This window comes from Cydia fagiglandana, chromosome 2 (assembly GCF_963556715.1).
Source record: "Cydia fagiglandana chromosome 2, ilCydFagi1.1, whole genome shotgun sequence".
Lineage (NCBI taxonomy): Eukaryota > Metazoa > Arthropoda > Insecta > Lepidoptera > Tortricidae > Cydia > Cydia fagiglandana.
This window is the reverse complement of record NC_085933.1, coordinates 8,728,322-8,751,892: the sequence shown is the minus strand read 5'-3', so window position 1 is coordinate 8,751,892 and position 23,571 is coordinate 8,728,322. Positions and strand designations below refer to the sequence as shown.

Genomic DNA, 23,571 nt, shown 5'->3' with positions numbered 1-23,571 from the left:
GATGTGAGGTGTGGACTGCAAATATTTGTTAATATCATGTCGGCATATAAAAAATATAAATTGCAGTAAGTAGGTATATCATATCGAACATGTCCAGAGTTCCACAATAAATCATAATCTAATTTTAAACTCTTGATATATTTTGCGAATCATTCATACAAAAAAATAGTTTGTTCTATCAAGAAATCAAGAATAGGAGATTAAATGTATTTAAGAATAAATCTTAAATCTTACCACGGTCGGAATGCTATAAATTACATTTTAAATTATAAACTCACCCAAAGCGTTCTCTTTTACACAAAAGAAGTACTACTTATGGCACAAAAGCGCACTGTGTGTATAGTCACATGCCTGTACGGGATGAGTCAATATTTACAGGTTGACGACCCTAGTTCACTTTGTACGAAGGTCGGAAAGGATATTGATAAAGAGGGCATATTTTGTACATTAATATGTTCCAACAAATGTTTACAGATATCGAGAAATTTTACACCCATTGCGTTCGATAAAGATCAGATATAAAGGCACGAAATCGCAACGAGCATGCGCATTGCACGTTAGCTGGTTATCTAAAGCGAATTTATTGCCAAGATCAGACATGCTTAAGCCAGGGCGTCGGAAGTAATGCTCACCATGCGTTTCTGGTTATGGGTTCCTTACTACATAGATAAAAACGTTTGGTAGTGTTGATCACGCGAGGATCTTGCCCAGGGAGCGTGACAGTGACGGATGAGACGCGGGTGGCGTGACCGCGGCGCGTCAGACAGACGTTATGCTGATATGGCCCGCACACCTCCCTAGCGCCTCGGATGCGCGAACACCGCAATTTAAGTGTCAAACTAACAGAGACGAAACGAACGTCGACCGACTTCCACGAACTTTGCGAGAAGACTTAACAGCTCCGCGCAGGGCTGCTGTAATGATAGCTATGGATTGTTTGACCACATTTATGATCATTACAAGAAATTGTAAGCATGATAACGACAGAAACATTGGAAACAGCTACAAATCGATTGGAGGTGAAAAGTTATATTTCTTCGGTTTAAGATAATAGGTTTTATACATAATTCCGAGTCGATTTTCTATTGTGAAATATTTCGCGTTCTTGTACTTAATTATTTAGTAAGAGGTTCAGCCCACCATTTCGTCTGCGTGGAATGATGCCGATGATTGATAGACACTATCCTATGTCCTTCCCCGGGCCTTAAACTGTCTCCATAGCGGTTTTAGTGTGAAGAGGTAACAGACAGACAGACAGAGATAGCTTGGCATGTATATTATTAGTAGGGATTTCCACAAGTTTGAATCCTTAACAAGTGTAAATGCTATTAGGTACATTGTGCGAGCTCGATACAAAAAAATCTCAATTTTGTTAACGATTATTGATATGAGATTTTTAACGATGCAGCGATAGATAAATGCCGCTAAAGAAGGAAAAAGGCATCTATCCATTAGTGTTGGAATACGTCTGATAAGCTCACCTTCATAAAACCTTAACAAGCTGGGGCTATAAAACGTTTAACACTTCAATCTGTCAGTGTGTTCTTAACACGGGTCCGAATACACATCTAGTTGCAGACGCACGAATGTCGGATCGCCTTCTACGGTTCAATGGTCAGCAGATCAGAGCGGCCGCCACTGACAGTTCGGTAGCTTTTTTCAATGATGCCAATCGCCTCCGTGGGATTGTAATTGCAAGCCGATGGCCTGCCGTGTAAGTACTGATCTGTCGTAATGTGATTTTATCAAAACAACAGATTGTTAAGTGTTACATGAACCCGCCGCCAAAAAACTGCTCCCATACAAACGCAGATACGCTCTCATTTTGACATAAATAATTTACAGGGTCCATATTGGGTCGCATAATAATTGATTGTCCTAATGTGATGTTACGCATAAAACTCATTTCGCATAATTGTTATTGTGCTGGAAATATTAACATTTTTGAAAAATAATAAAACACACCTTACCTAACCTAATACCCTATTCTACACAACCTATGCAAAATATTTTCGAAAATACTTTCTGTTTCAGTTGGAGAAAAAATATGCGAAAAGAGATTTATGCGTAGGGTTTCTGGTTTCTCGACCTTTTTAATTTCTCGAGGCACGGGAATTCTCGACCAAGATTTCTCGAGTTTCTCGAGTATCTCGAGAAATTTTGAATGCTCCAAAAAACACCATGTTATTTTTTTTTTGCTTTTTTACAAATCAGACTCGTAGGTCAATAATCAAACATTATGGTACATTTTAGTCACCATAAATTGCACTTAATAATCAAAAATACAACAACAAAAAAAAACTAAGTATAGGTGCAGGCGTGCGCACCGGCGATGTGTTATGCTATAATATTGTATTTCCTTAGGTATTCAACAAAATGTAAACTAACCACAATATGGTATTATTAGGCAGCAATATTCAAATCAATAAATTTAACTCGATGTGACAAAACTTACAGAAGTTTTACTAGTTTTAATCAAATCATCCTGATATATTCCTATTAGCAAAATATTACAATTATATAATAATACACAATTATATAATTTAATAAGAACAATATAATATATTAATTATATTATATTATACTGGTAAAAGCTGCTAAAATGAATATAATTAATATATTATATTATACTCGTAAAAGCTGCTAAAATTGTAATATTTTGCTAATAGGAATATATCGGGATGATTTGATTTATCAATAGTAATTTAGTTTTGTAATATTTGTTATTACACTTATTACATGGTCCTACAATTCGTTACAAAATTATTTAAAGCGTTTTTCAATAAAAAAGACTCTACATGAATGTCATGAATCATGATAGTTCAAAAGTTTCATTAGGTACATGAAAATCGGTTAAAGCTAGAACGATAGGGGACGGATCAAGGTAGTTTTTTATTTGTGTGGTAATAAATGTTTTAAGTAAGTTCCTACCTGAAAATGTAAAAAAAAAACATTATTCATATTTATTTAACGACCTAAACAAATGCATTATAGACACATCATGTGTTATACGCGTGTTTTCTTTTTACTTATCACAAGAGATTTATTTCTCGAGTTCTCGAGGCATTGAATATTTTTTTCCCGTCTCGACTTAGGACAAATTTCTCGAGATTTCTCGCCTCGGGAATTCTCGAGCAGAAACCCTATTTATGCGTAGCATTACATTATTACAATCAATTATTATGCGATGAGACAGGATCCCTAATTTACAACATAAAGGCACTCGTATATTTCTGGTACTAGTTTTCGTTGCTAAAACTTTATATACACAGAAAATAGAGCGAGTAGGTACCTACATGTTTTGTATACCGAGTGTGGCCTGTAACACGAGCAAATAATTAAAACATAGATTGTAGGTAGGTACTCCTCAAACGTGGACACTGTTGACAAACAACTTTTAAAAATTATGAAGTATTTAGTCTTCCTATTTTTCACACATAATAAATATTATCTTCAATGGACGCCATCGCCATGCTATATCATTGTTATTGACGTTGCTTGTCACGCCTTAAACATAACAAAATACACAATACATTGCGTCTTAGAATAAACTTTAAAGTGTATTAATAATCAAACCACAAGTTATTTTTAAAAGTTGCTGGACAAATGTTGGTCAGTGTAAGGAGTACAGCCTACAGTTTAATCTTTAGCTCGTATTACAGGCCACACCCGGTATAAAACTACTAGAATGAAAACTAGTTTACCAGATACAGATGTATAAGTATATGTTACTTGTATGTTCATGACAAATTTCATGTTATTTCAGGATGTTGTTTTAAAATTAGAGCATACCTTCGATTGTATGACGGTGGCTAGGTTCGTGGGACTCTTAATAACACGTTGGCATGGTAATAAAAAAGAAATGTTTTTTTGCGCCGCAAAGATAAAATACAAACTATCGTGAGAGAAAAGGAGGATTTTGTAACTTTCTAACATTTTAAAAATTCATTTGTTGTACGGGGAGGTCAAGTAATGTAGTACGTAGTTTATATGTAAAGCGGACGATCTAATTTTGGACAAGAATACAAAATAATGTAATTCATGGTTGGCATTATAAGATAAAAGTTCTTTTAAAAATGTTAAATCTACCTATTAATTGAGGAGTATCTTTTCAAAAGAGCTTATTTTTGTATGGTGTCCATAGAGAAATATCCCTTTTGAAAAGACTCCTTAATTCATATATCGTTTTGTTATATAATATTTAGGATGTTTTATAAGTTCGTAAGCGGTTTTAAGCGAAAATTGCTAATAAAAACATACGGTTTGAAAAGTTATTTGAAAATAGAAAATGTTTTTCTTAGAGTATATAAGTACATACTATTTTTATACCATTTTGATATAACTAGAATCATCACATAGCTCTTTTATCTCTGAGCAAAAATTTTAGTTTAGTTCTGTGGAAAAATATCTAGAGTGAACTAATTTATATTCGTGAAGATAACACGCGCATGTAAAAGATCTCAACGCGCAGCAAATAAATTAATATATTACAATGAAGATAAGTGTTACGTGTTATTGCTGGGTCTACCAAAAAATATAATAGGTACACGTATTACATTTTCGCCGATTTTCTGACTCTACTTTCAACCGAATTCATGTATGAAAGAACACAACAAACGCTAAATATTAGCCGATCGATACTATGACATGATAAATATTCATAGATAATCGGCGCTATTCTGGAAATTAATTAGAGATTAACTAGATACGTTATATTAAAGATATGTGACGTCCCCCGGGTAAAGGTACCTTATAGCCGTTGGCGCTAACGCTATTATTAACGCCGCTCCAATATTATTGCGGCGCTACGTGACGTAAGCACCAGCCGCCATAAGGTACCTTTTTCCGTGGAACGTCACATATATTCACTATTTCATATCTAGTGAATCTCTAATTCATTTCCCGAATCGCGGCGCCAGTCGCTATAAGGTACCTTTTTCCGTGGAACGTCACGTATCTTTACTATTTCATATCTAGTGAGTCTCTAATTCATTTCCCGAATCGAGCCGTAAGTTACCTATGTAATTAGGTATATGAAATATTTGTTGCACAATGTGATACATAATACGTGCAGCTCGCGCTTATCGGGTATTACCGTCGATGTTATGCAGTGTAAACACCGACGCAAGGTCTAGTTCAAAAGCAAACCAAACACGTTAATGTAAATATGTTGCGAGCCAGCTAAGGAAATTCTTCGCTGAGAAAATCGGATCGAGGCATACTGGGAAATGGATGCGTTTCCTGGAGACTTAGCACGGAGGTGTTTATTGAGGTCGAGGCCTGAGCTGAACTCGTTGCCTCTTTGCGCCTCAGTTTATAGTTTGGTTCATACAGCAACATGTCAGTATTAGTCTTGGCTGTCCCGGAGCTTTGTGAGCGTGAACATTGCACTAATATAGGAGTCGCGGACTGTATGATTACAGGGCAGCCCTGCTATTCAGTTACTCACAATTGAAACACACTCATGTGTAAACTGTGTAATTAACAATAGTTTTTCCTTTCACAGGACGGGCGCCGACGGTAGCGGTTGTGGAGCTCACAGGTCAGTGACCCAGAGCACCTTATTTTACTCTCTGCGATCGGAATTCGTGAATCTTCACAAATAACACGTCATTATGTCTTATTAGCCGTTGAGGAAGCACTTACAGCAAATGCAAGGAAAATAACACGCTCGCATATCGTGGGGGATTGCTCAAGGATAGAGTATTGCACGCATTATAGAATTAGTGTAAGAGTTACAACGGAACATTAAAGATGAATGTAATTCCGGCTAAAGCAGAAACTCCGCGAGTGTGCTCTAGAAGTCTTAGAAATGATACCAATTTATAACAAAACCTGATAAATAAGCGATTATATAGTGATTTATTCACGATTTATTTATTATTCCTGGTTTCATGTAGGTACATAAATATCTATAAAACATGATGCGTTTATTTTTTCTGCGCATTTATAAATAAGAAATTCATTTCGCCAGAATGTTCAACTTAGATTTTTCAAGCTCACACAAGTCACTTTCTATATTATCCAATTTCCATATACAGTGATCTTTTTCGTTGTATTTGAATGCATTTACAACTAACGACTGACCGAGTCATCTAACTTAGATAGCTCTGAAAGTTAACAAGTTATCTTCAAAGTAAATCTTGAACTACATTATGTTACGTTCCGAGCATTTGAACGTCATATTATCGTAGAATATGACTCGTAAAAATAACGACCAAAGAAACCAACGAAGTGCGAATATGACGATGAGTACAGTTATATATTCTGACAACACGCGTGCTGTCGGCCGTAAATAGTCAGGCAGCTAAATAAGACTTATCATTATAATGGGCACCTTACCAAAATCATACTGTTATTACCGTAAAAACGTTACTAACTAATGTTAGATAAAAACTGACAATCATAATACATATGTATAACTGTCGAATGGTTATTCATGTAAGCATGTTTGGTATTCGTTTTTTATTTATTTAAAATTACTAACTAACCTGTGGAAAGAAGCATAAGATAAAGCTCCGTAGTTACTCTTGTTCACAGGAAAACCAAAATAAAATAAAGGTAGTTTAAAAAAATACTGAAATATTAAAATTTATAATATGTAAATTACATTCAGTAGGTACATTTAATTCTAACTAGCGGCTGCGCACGGGTTAGCCAATTTAACATAAAAAATGAACACCTAAACCTTCCTTAAGTATCAGTCTATTGATAGGTCAAAAATTTAAATCTGTTTTGTAATTTTTGAGTTTATTGCGAACATACACACAAACAGGCAGACGAAGCGGGGGACTTTGTTGTTTACGGTGTTCTTAGTGATTTTACTGGTTAAATAGGTAACTAGTTACGGGTGTGTCGGGTTTGTTTTTGGTGACATTTAGATGTCAACTGCAAGTACTGCAACTGCATTACTGTTGCAACCTTATCGCCGCTATATTTGTTAATATAGATGTTGGCAGCCGCATTACGGCCGCGGTTTTGTCGTTCATTCCATTACTCAATAGGGAAATTGAATTGACAGATTTAGTGTCCGCTTCGAGACTGCAATAGAAATTCAGAGGGCCTACCTCGAACCACGTTCGACGTGTTGCCTCTCTGTCACACTTGTAAATTCGTACGTAAGTGTGACATCCGTGGCAACACGTCGAACATGGTTCGCAGCCCCAGTTCGTGGCCCTCAGCTGCAGTTGCCAGCCGAACGCCACATTTAGAATCACTGTCTAATACCTAGTTGACGTGAAAGTGTCATCGACTCATCACAAATGTTTCAAAAAAGTCATAGAGATCAATAATCATAATTTTCGTATACCATTTGCACTGAATGAAAAAAACAAACTTTCTAAGTAGGTAGGTGTAACTTTAATGGGCATGGCAATCGATTACAATGTGCCGTATCCGTCGTTTATGTTTTTTTTTCGAGTTAAAAGGAAACGGACAGGTCCTGTATTTGTGTTCGATTACCAAATCCAGTGAACCGGTTTCGGCGTAACCCCGTCCTGTTACTTTTTACCGTTTACCCGGCATAATGGAGCACGTGGCCCACATTCTGGGATACCATGCATACCTACTTGAACACTTATCAATCAATTCTTATCGTTTCATTTCGTGCTCAATCTAGTGAAAGAAAAATGTAGACAGATGGTATGTATTGGTATGTAGATGGCACTGCGCAACGCACAATAACTTTAAATTTTAATTAAATGTGACATTGAGCGACGTAGATGGTTTCAATGAGCAATAACTAATTCAAACGAAACTCTTTTTAAATAGATGCTTCCGAGTCTATGTACACTAACTACACGTATTAAACAGTAGTTGAAGCATTTATTTACATAAATTAAAAAGCAATAAATAAAAAACAAATAAACTTTATATCTATTACCAGTGGCGCGTCAAACATCCATAGGCAAGCCGGGTAATTTGGCTTACCTATTTCCTTTACAACTCTGCTCAAACGTCCAAAAACAGGCAAGCCGGCGGGAATCGGCTTTTATGGACGCGCCGCCACTGATATCTACTAGATTCTGTTGCATCTTTACTTTAAGTAAAACTTTATTTTATTGTACATGATGTAGTTTATTTTATTGTCGCCAGGGATACGCTGTGTTGAAATAACAATAATATAAAGATAGAAGCATAAAAAAAACTTACGCAATAAACTCGTTAATATTTGTAATCCGAAAAAAAAAATTTTTCAACTCATTTAGATCACCATAGTTCACAACAAAAGTTAGATCAAGATTAATGTTTTTTTTTCTTCGTTCGTTAGTAGCCATATTCCGTGTCTGATCAGATTATTAAGGATAATATCTCTGGAGAATTGTTTGATGCCTCTCGTGTAAATAAAGTAGATTATTCATTAAGAAGTCTACACGTGGTACTAATTAACCGGCGGTACAATATAGCCGACTCTCCTCTGAGTGTTCTCATTTTACAGAATTAATATCAAACTGACTGCATTATAATAATAATAATAATAATATTGTTTATTTCAAGTTTTAAACTCATACAGTACAATACAATAAAATACAACACTATAAAATAATATAAAATTTAAAATACAATGAAGCAGGAGTTATAAATGTCCCTTGTTAAATTATTATGCCTACATATTACATACTATTTGCTATTTTCGTCCAGGTGCACGGCTGTCCAGTGCTTTAGGATCTTATTGCTCGGGTTGACAGTAAACAGCGCCAGAATATCATTTTGCTGCGAGTTTTGCCATACGTTTGTCCAAACTGAAGCAATGCGGGACCGCATGATTGCATAAAAATCAGGTACTCCCGCATCAGCAAACATGGTCTTAGCACTGCAGTAGCGAGGTTGTTTCATGAGTATTCTGAACGCATCGTTATACTGAACCCGGAGCGCGTTATATGAACGTTTGGTGTAGTTACACCATAGTGAGCATGTATAAAAGCACTGACAGAATGCCCTAAACAGTGTCGTTTTTACGTCAGTGGTGCACTTGGAGAATCTTCGCGACAGCATGTTACAACGGACCGCAAGCGCGCGGCGCTCTCGCTCCATGTCCATGTCGTCGCGAAGGTTCTCCGTTAGATAATGGCCTAAGTACTTGAAAGATGTTACGACCCGAACCGGCGAACCATTCAAATAAACTGGCGGAACTACCTCCGGACCCTTGCCGTATCTGAAAACGAGCATTTCTGTTTTTAAAATATTATATTTTAGATAATGCTGTTTCGAGAATGTTTCGCAGATAGCAAGCAATTTTTGGATACCCTGGCTTGAGGGGCTGAGAAGCACCATATCATCGGCATAGCTCAGGTTGTTAACGCATATATTAGCAACATGGCAACCCGTCCTGGTACCTCTCAGCTCCTCAATCAGACCATTGACGTAGAGGCAAAATAGGTCCGGAGAAGTTATGCCCCCTTGACGTACACCACACTCTAGCCTATAATCGTTAGAGAGGGTGTCGCCCCATTTCACGTTGTTTGTTTGGTTTTCGTACCAATACCTAAGGACATTAACGGTGTCTACCGGCACGTTTGATCCCAATAGTTTAGTCCACAGTAGTTCGTAGTTTACCAGGTCGAAGGCACGGCTCAAATCTAGAAAACATGCATACACAGATGTATGTCTACTGATGTAATAGTTGACTACCGTTTTGAGACTAAGTATCGCGGACTCCGTCGATAGGCCGGCACGAAAACCAAACTGCGCGTCATTCAACCTTATGTTTTTCGTCAGTTCGGGCTGCAACAACCTCTCAAACACTTTACCAATAATTGTGCCTAGGGATATTGGCCTATAGTTTTTTAGGTCAGACAGATCACCGCTTTTATTTTTGACGATAGGGACAACTATAGTTTTCATTAATGCTTCAGGCAGGTAGCTAAACTGGATACACCGATTAAATAAAATAGCCAGCACTCTCGGCATCTCATCGCTCGCATATAGTAAATGCTCCACGCTCAACCCGTCATGTCCCGGAGACCTGCCTCTCTTCATACGTTTTACAACATCCGCTACGTCCTTTGAGGTAAACTGACTCATCGCGGTTGAAGCAGGGGAGGTCCCCTGGACAGGGCGGGGGGGAGCGGGCGCATTGTTGATGTCGGCTGGCGGGTCTACTTTAAAGTGACGCGCAAACTGGTTGGCTATTTCTTTAGGGTCATTGATGTTATTTATACTTAAAGGTAATTTTGATTTATAATCTAAAGCTTTAGTATTTTTCCAAAATTTTGTAAAGTTGTTACATTTTCTATTTAAAGCTAAAATATTCAGTTTAATTGACTCTTCATTATCCTGGCACCATTTTAATTTATATTTGAAAACTTTCCTACTTTCTACCATGCTATTATAAACGCCACCCGAGCGCGGTTTTCCGCAGTCTACCCATTGATTAAAATACATTCTAGCGATAAGATGGCTCTGTTTGACGTGGTAGTTCCAGCCAGCAACCTGTCTGACCTTTTTCCGTGCACCTGCACGCAAACAGTAGCTCCTGGCCGCAGCGGTCTGCATAATATCGACAATATTGTTATATAATTCGGAAATTATTACTGTACTATCTAAACTCTGTCCATTTTTACAATCGTCAATGCGTTTTAAATGTTCATAACAATATTCACCATACTTATTTGTTTGTTCTATGTCCCTTTGACCCCACAATATATTTTTTAGACCATTAACATTATGTTTAGCCACCGTAGTGTTACATATAACCCTTAAGTTTAGGCGGATGAATAACGGAAAATGATCTGACCAGGAAACATCATTACCTACCCAAACAGATTGTACTGTCCTCCATGCGGCCTTAGTGGTCACGCAGTGGTCCAACCACCGACGAGAGCCGTTCGCTTCACTTAAATAGGTATAGGTATCGGAGTTGATGCCTAGGATATTCATGTCCGCACATTCCCATTGCTGCTCAGAACAGAAGTCGCTTAACTCCCGTCCAAAGGCAGCACTGGGATGAGCGTTAAAATCGCCTACGATATAAGCAGCCGCGACATCACTCTCCTCGATGGCTGCACTTACATTGGCCAAGCAGCTCGTGAAATCCATTAAGTTGTCAGGACTGTCGCAGGGCATATACACATTAAAAATACTAAAACTTATACTATTATAATCAATTTTTATTGCCAATATCCTATCGTTGTCGCACTCTATTTTTGTTACGTTGGAGAAAACCGATTGTGACTCGCGCATTGTGACTCCGTACCTTCATGACGCATCATAGAGTACTCTTTGAACACTAAGACAGAACCACTTCATCAATTCAATATCCATTGCACTTCATTTATTTGCGAACATGTTCAGATTAAAATAATCGATATATCGGCGCCGGTGATAACTAAGAGCGAGCAAGTCTGACGGCTGCCTAGATAGGATTACTATCACATTGTCACTTTCGCGCTTACACCTGCGGCACTAATTCATATCTGAGTCGTTTTATTTTTAGTTCCATGGCATTACTCCTTGCGGTTTTAAATTGAGTAGATAGTGTCAATAAATGAAAGGAATCGTAAAATTGTTTACTCATGCTGAATGGCAAACAATTGGCAATTATTTTTATGACTTGCAATGCACTATTAGTAAACACATGCTTATACTATTAATAACCTCTTATCGTTGTTAGTATCAGTTGGGTAATAAGAACAGAATTACAGGCTATCAGTTTTTCGCCTAGAGCATCTCGAGTAAATATCGCATTGAACCGTTCATTAAGTCATATATTAAATTATGATTTATGTCTATGAGCCACTTTTTAGGTAACGCAATCATTTTTTGTGAGAGATATAATGCTTATAATTTAGATAATTATAAAAGTAGCAACTAATAAAGCGACATTTTGACATAAACTAAACTATTTTCGAAAGGGAATGAAGGTCAATGTGGCTAATTCCGTCATAGGGACTATACCGTCCACTAGCGTGTTTCTCGAACAACAAACAACATTGATGATTTCGTCGACAAAGCAGCGATTGCTTTTAGTTTAGGTTAAAAGCAAATAGTTTTTTCCAACGATTAAAAATCAAAGAAATATACGCTCGTGGACGAAATAGCTCCTATGTCAATTAACCACATTGACCTCACATACAATACAAATCCTCAGATCAAAATACAATAGAAATCAGATTTGGTAGGTATTAATTACCTAAATAGCGTTCTCTTGACATTTCATCAAGTATCAATTGTTGTGGTGGTTACATAAACTATCGATAATGCAATTGTTTCAGAAAACAATCAGATCTAGATTTGTTTATGTAAATTTAGTGAACACTCAGAATAAAGATTAGTCGAGAAGGCATATAGTAATACAGGAAATGTCCGAGCTACATCCACCCCGAGGCGTAGGGTATGCATCGGGAAGTAATCGTGGCACAAGCTTTAGAACAAGCAAAAGGCGGTCGCTATGTTTGCCGCGGGGTTTTAATTGACAATGGTTACCAGCCGACCTGCATAGATCTACCAAATGATAAGGATTTACCTTTAACCCGCTCATTATGGTGGCGATTAAGCTGTACTTGAGCCCTATATTATAACCTGAAATGGGAACAGATCCCATTATTAATATTTATCGAGACACTTCGAGTGTTCGGCAACTTGCTTGTCATATTCACATGGGAGTGGCCTTACTTAGAAATTGATAGGAAAAGGGTCCTTTAAGTGAATGAATTTTAATTAAAATATATACTTATTTATTCTACTTACTGGTAACTACTTTCATTTAATAGCTAAAAATCAGGTTGCCTATAAAAAACAAGATATCTCGTATCGTGGTGAGGTGAATTGAGAAGTTAGCGTCGCTAACTAAAATGTACTCTGCTAACAAATGAAGGCCCAACGGCCACCCGCTAAGTCGAGTACGAGTATGTACCAGCTAATTATCATTAGTAGGTACAAACATAATGATGGACATAAAACTCTGTAATTGAAACTACAATGACCTATTACAACTACCGCTTTCCGACGGAATATTACCATAACTCATCCCGAAGAGTACAAGGAAGTAAAATATTAATGAAGATTGTTTGCACATTAAACTGCCCGAAGAGATCGTTGTCTTATCAAATAATTTTGATTTTTATGTTTGTATACTAAGCAATGAAATTCAATGCAATTTTTCACGTCACGCACGGAGACTAATTAACATAACCATCTTCTAAATATACAGAGTTCTATTGTGGTTTGCGGCCTGAGCATAATTATAAAATAAGTAGTTAACAACTTATTTCCATACTTTCCTTAGTTTGCTTATATCTGAGAATTGACAGTTTCAATAAAAGTGGCCCGGGGTTGTATAATCAGCTTGCTGTTTGGCGGCGAACCACAGGAACATCGATCCGGAATGTCGATGCTGTTACCGACGGACCGGTCTCATTCCCGTGAACATGCTTCTTGGACTATGTACCTATGTCATAGTCGATACAATATTCGCGGCCTTATAAAAGTCGATCCTGCTGATACTCTATAAGGAACAGGGAAGGGAGCCATTAATATTAAGCTCTTCGTAACGAACCTCTTTTGATATAGGACGACTAGATAGCAAGGAAAGCTAAACCTAGCGTACGTGGTCAATTATATATTTACTCTGATTAACACGTGAGCGCGTGTAGCGCATTGCTGATGCTAAAACTTTTCTCTCGCTGCTCTTCCTTTTTGGAGAATAGTAGTTGAAGACGGATATACATACAAAAAAATTAGGTCATGATTAATTGTTTTGGATCGACACCTATTAAATTGAAAGCAAAACAGTATTAACAAAATAATTTCTAATTTTAATGTTTACTTTATACATTAAAATTAGAAAGTCTAACAACTAATAAAATACCTATATTAAAAAAAGTTTAAACATCAAAATAAGCAAGTAATTAATCATTTAGCCACAAACTTAATGAGATCAAATAGTTACTCGAGAGATTATTCAGTAATTTCTACAATATACTCGTAACAAATCCAATGTCATCCATTGTGTTAGGGTGAAACGGGATACCATAATTTCTATGAGTTATACGCGCTACTTTTAGAAAATACGTGAGGATTAGAGAATGTTTATTCTTGAGTATATTATAATAATGTTAATATACGAGTTTAGTAGTGCGACACAATTAAAAAATACTAAAACGTGTGCCGTGTGCCAGATGTCTCCCAACATTGAGGAATAATAATCTTTACTTTACTTTAACTTTTACTTAAAGGCATTGTTTTGACGTGAAATAAAAACAGGTACTGATTTGATACGTGAGGAAATTAGTAAGAAAATTAGATCTAACACCTTTATTGTTCTATTTTTGTGACACACATGCGCGAGCGAGGTTTTACTCGTGATCTGGTTTCACCCCATAACGGCTTTTTTATCCGAGGTTTGTGAAATATAAAATGACCATACTGTCGCGAATGCGTCGCGATTCCTCTTGTATTCCACGGGCAGAGTTGAAAAACTAATCGAATAAAATTTGCTACCTATACTTAATGGGATTATAAAAGCAGAATATTATGGCTATAATTGAATATATGTCGTGAGTCTTTGATTCGAAAGAAAACAGGCATGTTGAGTATAGATATTAGGGAGGCGGTGTGAAGTCGTATTCGTCCAACGTTTATCAGGAGGCGACATCTTTATGTTGGGGTCGGTTTTTCTACGCAAGCGTGGTGCGGTGGGCGGTAATGGCGTCCGCCCCAACGGGATTCGCGCGCCGACATGGTTTCGCGTCTCATCGTGCGGCCGCAATACATCGCTCCACATATTACCTACCTGCGAGTTTGTTCCGGTAAACTCTCGTGATATACCATAAAAACGATGTTGCTTCGCACCTGGTGGAGACTAACATTGTTTTACGAAGAAAATGTACGTACTTAACTTAGAAGATATAAACACTTGTAGCCACATATAAATGTAGCTTAATACCCACATTGCAGATTTTTATAGAATCCACTACGTCTACATTGTTGCTTTACGTATTAATAGAATGTAAATATGTACATTAAATTTAATGACACAGCTTGTAAACTAGTTTTATTTGCAATTGATTAATTAGTTGCTCTAATCTCGGGCACTAAAACAGACATGACATTAATTACACACTTCAAACAAGCCGCAAATACACTTCATTTAATATCTCAAGTGATAAAATCAAAGACAATGTAGCACCGATTATAGTGCGATTGCGTCGTAATGAAGAGCGCTATGACGTACTCAACGAACCTTGTGAACATCTGATCAATCACCGCTAACGGTACATGTTGGACCTACGTGACGCCAATACAAGTGCAATGACCTTATTCGGAATAAATTGCAATATTTAAAAAAGCTTTTATAAATAAGCATCCAATTTAGATACCATTTTTTCAAATGAGTTTGAGTTCAGTTAGATGAGAATTTATTGAAATAAAATAACACAAAAAGTGGATATTTTGATAGCAAAATTTACAGGCTATTTTAAAGATACCTAATGTTTGTTGATAAAGATCCGTAAAGGCAGTCAACAATAGTATTTCTCAATGGGAACATCTCACACAACGGAACCTCTTCCGCCATTTAAATTGTAGAGCAACAAAACTAACGGATTAACAAAACAAAGTAAAATGCTTAAATTAAACACACGTCGTTAGTACATATTTAACTTATCAAAAACGATGTCAGCTCGATAGGTAGGTACTAAATGTATCGCTCAATACCTCTTCATTAATTTATTAACCTATATACGCACTGAAAAAGAATTTGGTCTCGTTTCGAAATTAATTGTTTATGAGCGGCGTGTTTGCCTCGTTTTAAAGAAGAGGCGTGATAAATATTACATTTGGTAGTTAATTAAAAAGAACTACGTGGTCGGCATGACTGACGGTTTATATGTAACAAGAGACACAGATGTGATTGATGGGCTTTTAATTTAATTGGCCGTGTCGTGTTGTATTTGCTTCAATGTACGGCGAGCAACGGTGCAATGGAACTTGCTCTGTTCAATGCGACCCAGTTTACATGTTCCATCTTAATTTGATGTTCACATTCCAAAATTAACTTTTACCAAAGCCAGGCCGGATGGAGCAGTGATAATTATGGGATGTGAGTGAAGTGATTTTATCAATTTTATGCAGCTGCCAGGCGAATCTGGGGCGCCGGACCGCTGTCCGTCGCCCCAATTGAACGAGACTATTCAATTTATCAACCGTCAAAAGTAAAGGTGATCGCTGATCGCCTACCTGCATTACACCTACTGCGTGCCGGAAGACCACGCCACCGTTATAGCATTAATGTTTTTTGCGTCCACATCAGTGGGATAGGAGTGTCGCCTCCTGAGCACAAGGAAACCAATCAATTACATATTAGCGTAATGCGACATGACGTAGATGGCAGCGGTTCGCGGCACATTTTGTATGCACCTCTGACGGCGCCCGACTCTAACGGCGCTCCTAGACAATCGCCTCCTGATTGTTGTTTATAGTTTCTCTTCGATCGAAGTGTAGTTTGCCATATAAATAGGCTTAGTATTCAACAGTGAAAGCTCGTAGGTGAATAACCAATTATTTTTTGCCGAATAAGGCTTACTTAGAAGCGAAAGAGAGTGCAATTCAAATCGAAACAATGTTGGCGATAAGAGCGTTGAGTGCACGACGAGCGGCGCGGCCGTATGGAATCAAATTTATGTACAGCTGTGTGGGATTCTTTTATTAGAACAGGATTAGAGATCGTAAAGCAAGTTTTAATTGGTGGAGTATATCGAATGCGGGTGCCTCTGAGCTGTAAGGAAGCACAACAATGGCGGCGTGCGCAGAAGGCGGAGGGCGTCGTGTTTGCCGGCGGCCCCAGCGCCAGGCCGCCCGTCCAGAATCGCACTTCGCCACAAACTTCGATCCGCCTACGAAACGTGCCAAAACCATACTAAAACAACAATCCTATATCCTTATACAATTCCATTTTGTACGGCGTATAAATATAGCCAAGAACTTCGCTAATAATTTTCTTTATGGAAACCTATTAAAATAAAGATGCACCTCCTATTTAAATAAAGGTGTTCATAAATTCGCAATGCAAAGTAGGCAGAAAAGACGGCGAATAAACATCGAATTTAATAAAAGTAAAGAATAGAAAGGAGATAGGATCGACGTAGGGCATGGCAAAATCATAAAGTGCGCGGGGCGTGTAATAAACATGCCACCGGGGACGCGAGCTCAATACTCAAATATATTTTCATATGCAGCAAAAACAACATTTATTGTATTGCAACTATGCAAAATGGGCAATCCAAACGTTCAATATACGGAATCCGTTAATCTGAAAAGCTTACTATTTTATACGAAGGGACGATGGCATTAAACACAGAGAAAAGTAAACAACGTCAATGAATTTCAACATAGGTATGTGATCGTAGGTAATTGATTAAAACTTTGGCCATGGAGACTTTGTGGGCCTCCTTCAATACTCTTACATGAAAGTAAATTAATTTATCAGAATTCTATTTACATTTACAAAGTAGGTGAGATTGGGAGTCTTAGAAATAGTAGCAGGGAAAATTTTTAGCTCATTGGGACATTCAGTGATTACAAGGCTTGGCATGACTGAGCATTATAATCGGTTGGATGAATTCGTTCAATAACAAGTTAACCAGGGCCCGTTAGCCCGACCGGTCGCATGAGCATGCGGTCCGTGCACAGGTGGCGACCACTTGATTGCCCACCAATTAGTATCTACCATCAAGTCTTATGTAATTTCGTCATTGGCATGCCACGGCGCTAGCGAAACAGATTGCTTCCACATGCGTTAATAGATACGTTCGACGTCTTCCTAATCCCAATTACGACTAGCTTAACGGTGCTCTACACAGCGATAAAATTGAATGGATGGAGACTAATCATAAGTGTACTTGTAACCAAAATTGAATGCAACTCCGACTTGATACAATGGATAAACAGTGAAGTAATAGTAGACCGTTTATCACTTTGTTACACGACTATAAAACACGTAATAAGTATAATATAGGTACGTCAATGTTGAACGACAATTCAGCTGCATCAAACAACACAATAGCCCCCTTCTGAGTTCTCTCAAGCAACGCTCAATTGTCGGACACGCGTATAACGCGATTCAATCTCGCTGACTATGAGGTGTTAACTAACTGCTATTACGCTCGGAACTACAATAAGGTCTATGAAAACGAGATTTGTAAGTTTCTAAAGGGAATATCACTTGAATGTTCGTGAAGCCACAATACAATTTGTTTCGTGTGCTGACTGCCGCGGCTACGAAGATTGAAGCGAACCTGTAAATCGAATCTATCACGTACGAGCGGCTGTCATTATGGTGAGTTTAGATTCCTTGCGGTCGACAACTCAATGCGCGGCGAGAAGACAACGCAACGTAGCGATTTGTTAGTCTTTCCCACAATTACGCGTTATACTTCGTAAGGCCACACATGGCAAACCATATTGTTTTTTGTCAATATATGAAACACTTCTACAAAATTACTTAACACATTGAACGCCGCGCTTCTATATTGCACACTAATAAAATCGGTGCGCGGCGCGGCAGTGAAATACTTAACTTATACTTACTGAGGTAACCACTCATATAGAAAATATATGTTAATAATTGCTGCGTCTTGTATGCTTCGAAATAATAGATACGTATATATATTATGCACAACGATAGTAGGTTTCATTAAACAAATCATTGTTCTATTTACGAAAATACCTATGTAGTACACACTAGCAGGTCCTGTGACTAACATCGACAATATAGTTACGAGTATCGAAAGTATGTAGTTCTTAAAGGCGTAAAGAGACGAGATGATGCCAATTTACATATAAAACCGTGTGAGAATATCTTGTACTGGTCATGTAAGATTATCCTTTGTCATTTGTATGCTGGGTTTAAACGGCGGAATTATTGTTAGGATGTGTAAAGCTAGAGATTTTAAGCGCCGGGGACACGTCATGCTCGCTTTATGGTCATAGCTTATGGCGGCGCCATGGACCGCTTCGCGCGTCGCCTTTCCTTATGTTGTTAAATGTTCGACAGAGTTGATGAATCGCGAACGGGTGCCGTTTATGGGAACTTGGACTCCTTGTTACATAGATATGTATCTGTTTGACTTATTGTAATCCTATATTCTGATATTATGGACAAATTAATTCTATTTTCTCACATTGAAGTTGGAAGAAAGCGCTCATTTAAAATAAATCTCTTCATATGATATCAGAATAGAGAGACGATGTTATCCTGATTTATGGCATAAATTATACAACTGATTTGTTATTGCTCCGTTTGAGATTTACCGGTAGCATAGTAGCAACGTCATATTGTATCATATCTTATCAGCGTTGTTCATAACTCTACGCGAGGTCTGATTCATTTATTAATATTTCTCCGGGTATCGAAGGATGTATCACCGCGCTGATACCAGATTCTATTTACGAGCGCTGGCTTTGGTTTGCCGGTAGATAGCACAAATTCGATAATGCCGCCGTTAGTGCAATACTTATAGCGCACTGCAAAAGCATACCGGTATGGTCTCGGCTGACCTACGACAAGTGGATGCATTTACTGTTACCTGTCGTATACTGCAGCGCGACAAAGTGCAACAGTGGTTTATGACATACCGCTAATGTACTCTGTAAATGACAAGTTGCAATGACACTCTTGTACCGTAGACTCCAGGTCCTCATGGTAGGTGGTAGCAGTTAGGTATTAGTTATTGTACCTACATAATAAGTTACTACTACTAGCTTTAGACTTATTAGCTTTTGAAAATCAATTTATAAATATTATATAGGTATAATCAAAATAAACATAACAGAGTCGAATTGAATCTTAACCGTATTTTAGATTGTCAGTAGATAAAAACGCGGTGACTGTAAATCACGTCTTCAAAAAAGACAAAAGTTGGTGACGAATTATAATTTGTGACCATTGATGACTTGGATATTAGTGGGGCGAGTTTAAGAGGTGGGAGGGGTAGTCACTCGTGCGCATCACGACGCGGCACCTACCGTTACAGTGCGCCAGTTTGACGGACGGCGCGTGAATCAGACCCGATAATCGTTCATGTTCATTTCATTCCTTAGATAGAGCTTGTTAGTTTTATGGGTATTCATCATATTTCATTCTTCCTTGTTTACAGTAACGGAAGGCTTAATTCGAAGAGCCCATTTTTAAACTAAAAATATAGATTTTATTCAAGCGAATATCATGTCTATCAGTAGAGCATCTGCCGCCCCATCATCAGTGAGATTATGTTCAAAGACAAGGTCGCATCAACTCGTTTTCAAGCTCGTCCTGAATAGGCAAACCAATCTCGTAGTAAGCAGTGCACCTGTCAACGTCTGTCACGCAGCCATGATGGATGGGAGCGTAGAAAGTCTGTTTGTTATGCCCGATTAGTATCATACTTATTGCAACGATCGACAGCCAGTTTCTTTGACACACATTTAACTGTGATGTACGTCTACAATTTGTTTATGTTGCGGGCGAATATAGCGCGTCATTCATCATTTGCTCTAACACAGTCAAGATATCTATGTCTGAGACCGTACGCATAGCAATACAGTTTGACGTAAATCTTTTACGCGAAGGTTTTCTTGTTACGAAAGACCCGTGAGAGAGAAATTTACCAGGTAATGTAGGTACATTATGTATATCCCGACAATAAATATTTAACGATCTAATCCAGACGTGTTGCACACGGGCTCTAGTGGCAACTAAAAAGAAAAATCATAAATGCGGGACGAGTGTCACGACTATTTCGGACTGTCTTTATGGCTGCGGTCGTTCAAAGCAACGGGTAAACGAGTGCTATTACCTAGTTTGACGAGAATAAAGATTGTTGTCTAAAAGGTTGCCACCATTTGAGCGCGTAGGCTTCGGCAGCGTCACCCGAGGCGGCGCGCCGGCGTGCTCGTGACCGCTGCGCGTGCGCGCTGTTGTCATGCGCCACTTGTGATTATCATGTCGAATGTATGCTGGGTTACCCTGCTCAGTTAACACGAAACAGGAGCTGAGCCCGTTCTCAATTTTGAGATTTCGAGGTGAATATACCCGTCGTTTTGACGGGACACAACCGCGACGTTAGCGCGATAAGGACTACTGCAGCTTAGGCGAAAAATCCTGCGTAAAAATCTCAAAAATCAAGGTTTCGTACTCGACTATTTCCTCCTCCAAAACTTAACCAATCTTAACCAAATTTGGAAATCTAAATGATTATGAAATTATATGTGTCGGACCGTTTTGATTTTTTGGATAATTGATATCAGTTTTGAATACTACGCCTCTCATTGCGGCATAGTCAATTAGGCCATTTATGAAGGGCTCTAGCGCCTTAAAAAACAAAAAAGCAAAACGGCCCAACACAGATATTGACAATAATAATTTTTGTTGAAAAAATCATTGCCTTCAAAAACCACGGCGGAAATAGTCGAGTACGTGTGTATGGAAAAATGACCACTCCTGTTGGCTCTTAAGTTTCTACTGTACTTAAACCGTATCCCAAACAAAACTAAACAGCGCCTCATGTGGCCTAGGGTACAGATGTCTGCTCGGCGTAAACTGACGCATCGTAAGGCAGTCCGATTTTGAACATGAAGTCACGACTTGTCTACAATTGCTACGAGTGCATTGCAAGCAACGGAAGCAACATAAAAATATATCGTAAAATCTATCAGGATTTTAATTTTAGTAAAGTTGAATGAACTGTTATTCTACACTATTTTGTATACCTACGGCGTCTCCTATAACTGCATAAAATGAGTATTCATTTTTAACCAGAATAATTGGATGTATATTTTGTGTTTTTTATACCTAAACATATAATAAGGCTAAGAAAATATGTTTTATGTATCACGATGGAGTTTAATCTGAATTTAATTTTAGTTTCCTTTTAAGTTGTATGGCGCACAACAGCGGAACGGTCGTGCGGCACTGACTCAATAGAACATCGTGATGATAGACACGTGACATAGCGGCAGAAATTAGATACGCATCCGAATCTGAGTCTATTGGATACTTTAAACGCTTCTGTAATTGTTACACTATTGTTGGATGGTAAATTTATCGACACATTGTTTAAATTAGGTACCTAATGTTTCCAAGGGCTTCCTTTTTTTAAGTGGCTTTTTTTTTTCGGAAAGTGTAGACCGTGAATCTAGGGACATAGAAGTGAATTGTGCGGTCGCGTCGACCTCCGCGAACGCAATAATTGAGTATAGAAATCAAATTACAGATATTGATGATGCCGTTGTAGCACGACTGAAGCCACAACGTTGCCACCAGGGTGAACCGTGTCATTTGATTAATCAGTATAGCGGAAGCAGTTATAAAGTTGACCCAAAAAAATTTTATTAAGCTATGAGCTTCATCACATATGTTCCTTGAGTAATTCTAAGCATTTCAAGCCTGGGAGGCAATAAGAAATGTGTGTCTACTCGGATTTGTAATGGATTCAAACTTTCAACCCCTTTTTAACCCTGTTAGGGGATGAATTTTACAAAACGCTGAAATTACTTTTCCTGTCTTTTAATAATATCCCCAAATACAAAGATTCAAGTCCCGCGTTCGAAAATTTTTTTGATATCCATACAAACTTTCAACTCCTTTTTCACCACCTTAGGGGATGAATTTTCAAAAACGCTGAAATTAGTTTTCTTGTATTTTAATAATATATCGTTTTACGAAGTTTCAAATTCCTAGCTTAAAATAAAACTTGAACCCCATACAAACTTTCATCCACTTTTTAACCCCCTTAGGGGTTGAATTTCTCAAAATCGCTTCTTATCTCTTGTACACTTTATAAATGTAATCTAGTGTGCAAATTTCAACTTTCTATCTTTTGTAGTTTCGGCTCCGCGTAGCAAAGATCTCCAACCAAATTTTTCACCTTTTTACGTTTTTCTTGTAAAATTACTATGAAATTGAAAAAACAAATATCAGCAATGAATTCTACGTCTTTGGTTTATACGAAAATGATACCAAACTTGCCCTAGTACCCACCAGGATCAGAGTAGATTTTTTTTAAAGATGACGGATGGCGGCCGTCTTTGTACCCCACCCTCCCCCCCACTTCAGGCTAGAAATGCTTAGAATTACTCAAATATCAGATGTGATGAAGCTCATAGCTTAATAAAAATTTTTTGGGTCATGTATGGCAGCGTTACATAACTGACTCCAGTAGTAGTAGAGAACGAGGTAAAATGTTTTTACTTTTATACAGATATGTGTCAATAACTGTCAAGTTTATGAGCAAATGTATATAAATGAATACCTATATCCAATTTTTGTTACTTTAGAAAAAGCGTTGATGTTACTTTCGACCCCGAGTGCAGATCGAAAGTAACACCAACAAAATGTTTGTCCATTTAGGGTTGATACGGTATCGTCTTGGGTCGTCCCATTCGTTTTTCGTCAAGTTCTTAAATTAGTCCTATTCTGCTTTCGTCACTCATTCTACATTGAAAGCCACCGACGATTGTGACGAATGTAGAAAGGGTGACGAAAGCAGAATAGGATTAATTTAAGAACTTGACGAAAAACGAATGAATGGGACGAGCCAAGACGATACCGTTGATACATTGCTATCTTACCTTGTATTAGACAGTAGTATCTCTATA

The 23,571-nt window shown here is 37.9% G+C and overlaps 2 protein-coding genes across 4 annotated transcripts in view; one reads left to right on the top strand and one right to left on the bottom strand.

Moving 5' to 3' along the window:
* LOC134675377 (autophagy-related protein 16-1) overlaps positions 1 to 23,571 on the bottom strand; it is a 233,838-nt gene that overhangs the window by 141,001 nt on the left and 69,266 nt on the right. The window lies entirely within an intron of this gene.
* LOC134675371 (uncharacterized) overlaps positions 1 to 23,571 on the top strand; it is a 68,330-nt gene that overhangs the window by 21,898 nt on the left and 22,861 nt on the right. The window contains exon 3 of the mRNA XM_063533585.1: positions 5,507 to 5,542. The gene's annotated coding sequence lies outside the window, so the exon portion shown is untranslated. The remainder of the gene's footprint in view (positions 1 to 5,506; positions 5,543 to 23,571) is intronic.